Here is a 4,348-nt window from a genome sequence, read left to right on the forward strand (position 1 = left end):
TTGGAAAAGTTCTGCTTTATTACGTCAATCTCATATTCACATTTATTTCAAATACCAATATTGGCTAATATTCATAAATGGAATTTCTCAACACGGTTAGAATAACAGATCCTTCAAAACTTGATTATTATAAAACATGTATTTTTGGACATGCTCACAATTTGAAGTTATGTTTTTTTTTTTACTGAGTTATAAATGTCCTGGTTCATTTGTACGCAGAGATTCTCTTTATCGTCCAGGAAATGCAGGCGATCTTTAACAACTGCTGGATTGAAACCCTCCTCCACTAGTTGTACCTTATGGTACTTAAGATTTGCTGTAAGTTCAATGGCACTCTGCAAAACAAAATTACACTTGTACTTACCAACATCATCATATAATATGGGAATTAGATTAAATTTTCTAAGTTTAAAGAGAATCATATTTTTTAAAAAATCTATACAGTGTAGAAATTGAAGCCTTACTAACAGAGGTATAAACCATCTGCATTCATCTGATGATAATTACTGGCCCACATACTCAATAGTTCAATTATTCTGAATGCGCAAGAAGTGTTGGGGACACAGAAACAGACTAATGAAAGACTTTTCTTACTGCAGTATTTAAATGAGGCAGGAAAACATTAGTAACATTACTCATGCTATTTTCAACTTTTAGTCAGAAAGCGTCACAGTGTTGATCCAGAAAATCATTTTGTTATGTGCTAAAACTCAGTTGTGAACTTCACATCCAACTTAAAAACAAATTTTTCAGACCACTAATAGGGTGCAACATTAACTTCTTAAAGAGTAACAGTTCTGCAGTGATGCAGCCATCTTATAGAGTGCTGCCCCTATAGGAAGATCATTAATGACACTGTATGCTGTTAGAATATCTGTATCTTGTTTTCAGATCAAAAAGCAGTAGGATTATTCTCAGAAAAGAGCAAAGAAAATGCCCAGTTGAAGACTAGCCTTAATCATGTTAGACACGAAATTCTTTTCCAAGCCTAGTATCAGAATAGTAGATGACAGATTTTATGAAAATCTTCCTTCTTTAGAAAGTCTTTGGAAAGACTTTGGAAAAACAAGTCTGTATGCAGAAGCAACAGTCTGCCTGTAAACACATGACACATTAGTTGTGCTTACAGAGGAAACTTAGACTTGACACCAGACTTGTCTTTAGAAGGTGACCATCTGTATAAACTACTTCCATGTAACTTGGCTGGGCTGCAGTGGGCTTAACCCTCAACCAAAAGATTCAGTTGGAATTAGTAACCAGACGCTTGTTTACTTTGAATGCAAAATAGACCAAAAGGCTGTTTAGTATGTTCTTTATTCTTTCATTTGCATTTGTTTAAGTAGGGAATATACGTATAGCACACATCCCTTCTTACCCCAAGTCAAGAGACAGTATAGGGAGAGCTGGCATAGGCGAGTATGCCTATGAGGCAGATACTCTGTTAACACAATCGATATGTTCCTCAGCAGTGAGAATGTACCACAGCTTGTAACCTGTTTACCTGTTAACCTTATACAAAAAGTGAGCATTTCTGTCCCACAGTCTAGCCTGGGATGCTCACTCAGAGATATCCCTCACATGTCACAATCCAACAAAATCAAAATTATCACAAGTATCTGGTTTAAACCACGGTTTGTGTGTAAAATATTTTCATGTGTGCTTTCTTCTATTGCCAATTATAAACAGTTTGAGCCACTGGTGGAAGGCAACAAGGTTATCATCCAAAGGATATAAGGTGAGCAGGGCACAGAGATACATAGCTGGGCCACCAGTGTCTCCAGGGATAACAGACAGCAGACATCTGGTGATTGTACTGGCATAAATAGCAAAGCACCTGAGCTCAATTTACTACACTTCGTACACGATCTGAAAAGCACAAATACGGCTCTGATTATTCGTCAACTTATTCCTTTCACCTGACGTGCCTCGGCCTCTCAGCCCCCCGCGTTCACCTACCGGAGGACGGGGCACAGCCGGAGCCTCCCGCCGCAGCCCACCTTGCTCGGCACCCCCGGCACCGACCACAGGCCCCGCAGAGGGGCTCGGCAGAGGCCCGAGGGCGGCGTTTCCCTCCCCCGGCACCTGAGCAGCACCGCTCTCCTCACCCGAGGCCGCCAGCAGCCTCTCTGCTCTGGAAGCAGCGCCGCAAAGCCTTCCCCGGCCGCCCCGACCTCCCGGCCCCGCGCTGACGGGAGGGCAGGCGGGGCGCCAAACCGCGCCTGGTGCTGAGGAGAGGGCGGCCCAACGGCCGCGCCCGCCTCCTGCCGCGCCTCCTGGCGGCCGTCGGTCCTCTCTCGGTCCCCGTCTGAGGCCGGGCGGTGTGTCTGTCCTCAGCGAGGGGGCTCCCTCAGCTCTGGGTGCTGCCTGCCTTCTCCCGGCGGCGCCTCAAGGCACAGCCCAGCAGCGCACCGTGGTACCAGCAGGTGCTGACTGACCTACACCGTCCCTCCTCCTCCTCCTCAGTCTTCAGTGCCCTCGGATGAGGCTGGCACCTTCCACTGCGAATGAGACTGGTGCTCGTTCTGACGGCAGAACGCAGCCTGAGGGGGCTCAGATCATCTGGAGTTTCAACCTCCAGCCACCAGGGACACAGGCAGCCAAGCCTAGTCAAGGGTCCCACTGAGAGAAATTTAGGATGAGGCAGACAAGGGGTGAGCTGACTTGGAGAGCACGTACTTCGTGCTCCCTACCTCTCGGGATGTACCAGTCCTCGTGCTCTTCCTCACTGGGGAGTAAGTAGACTAAATAGGTAAATAGGAGCTGAGTCAGCTGAAAATGTGGGGGGTGATTTGTTTTATTTATTTATTTTTATTATTTTGAAGCAAATAAACATGTTTATTAGTATTTTAGATGCACAAAAGCGATTTACAGCCCCAGTCTCTCAGTCTTGCTCCTGCCGAGGGCTTGGAGAGACACTGTTTACTCTGACAACCCTGACGCCAGAATTTCGCCCTTCTGATAAGCCTGCAACCGCTGCTTTTCTCAGTGAAGTTTAAGTAGCTGTTGCTGTGAAGAAAGATTAATTCCTTCCTTCCTTCACCACCAAGGGAACAGTTTATTGCCTTCTCAGTCACAGTTTTCTGCTCTTCTATGTCAAATCTGGTACTTCTTTACCCACAAGGCAGTAATTACGTCAGCATTACTAGGCACTATACTTCCTGAGTTCCTGTTATTTTCTCTAATGTTTACCAAGCCCTAGCTACCTATGTTTATACTGCTCCTTCTGATAGTTTTGATTTAATGCTAAGATTTGTTTTGTTCTTTAAAATCATGAAGCAAAGTCCTCTTAGGAATGAGTCTGCGCTGTACACTGGGACAATCTGGTTTTCTTCAATAATCCCAAGGGGTTGAGGTGTGTTAGTCCACTGCTAGATACAGCTTTGTGTGTTCAAGTATTTCTTATTATCATAGCAGTTTTAATAGGTAATTAACTGCTATTTCATATGTCATTTGAGGCTAATATATCATGAAATGTACCACACACATGATCTGGGTTTTAAGTGTTTGGTGCTTTTCTGGTTTTTAAATATGTTTTGTGGGGGAATTGCTATTCCAGGAATCTTGGTTTACTAATCCAAATATCAGTTTAAACACTGTTAGCCTAGAGACAAGAAGTGCTTTTTTGTTGACTTGTTTGCTAGTTTCATAGTTCAGTAAACACTATTTAATACCCTCCCTACCCCCCCTTTTTTTTTTCCAATTAGCTACTGCAAATCTAGAGTTATTCTAGAAAGCTGACAGAGTCTTCTGTGACTAGTTAACACGTGTTTAGCGTTACAAGAAGCATGTGTGCTTGAGGCTGTGCCAGAAACTGGTCAAGGGCCTCACCTACTGCAAGCAGTCAGCAGTGCTGGCCGTTGCCCCTGGGTCAGGCGCTGCAGAAGGCCTCTTGGCAGTGTTTGACACTGCCTGGGCACCCCTGCAGAGCCCCCACAGTCAGTCTGTGTGGAGACAAGAGGCTGCTTGCAGCTGATCACTGGGGCTTCAGTGGGTGCTCTGTTAACGAGTGTTTGATTTCCTATGTATGCTCCCCTCCATAGTCTAGTTCTTTCCAGCTTTCGTTCTTCTAATGTTTTGTGGAAGCACTTGAAACACAGATATATCCTTTTATGATATCTCCATGACAGCTGATGTTCATGGAACTTTCTTTTCTCTGCAACAATATTCTCTGTGGAATTACATTTCAAGGTGCCAGCATAATTCAAAAGGAAATGTATTTCTTGTTATGTAGTTGTGATTTTGTTCCAACATTATGAGTCTAACCTAAGCTACTTTTGTTTTCAGCATAACATCCACTTACACTGGTGAATGTAGGTGTCCAGAGGTAGCAGATGAAAATGGCAGGATG

At 44.2% G+C, this 4,348-nt stretch overlaps 1 long non-coding RNA gene across 1 annotated transcript; it reads right to left on the minus strand.

Annotated features, from left to right (window-relative positions):
• Position 1: 1 nt before the first annotated feature.
• On the minus strand, positions 2–2,728 carry LOC308200966. Its single transcript, XR_013955965.1, has 2 exons — positions 1,957–2,728; positions 2–335 (listed from the first exon to the last, which is right to left on the minus strand). It is a non-coding gene; the product is annotated as an uncharacterized lncRNA (long non-coding RNA).
• Positions 2,729–4,348: the final 1,620 nt, after the last annotated feature.

This window comes from Anser brachyrhynchus (assembly GCF_964034855.1).
Source record: "Anser brachyrhynchus genome assembly, chromosome: 11".
Taxonomy (NCBI): Eukaryota; Metazoa; Chordata; class Aves; order Anseriformes; family Anatidae; genus Anser; species Anser brachyrhynchus.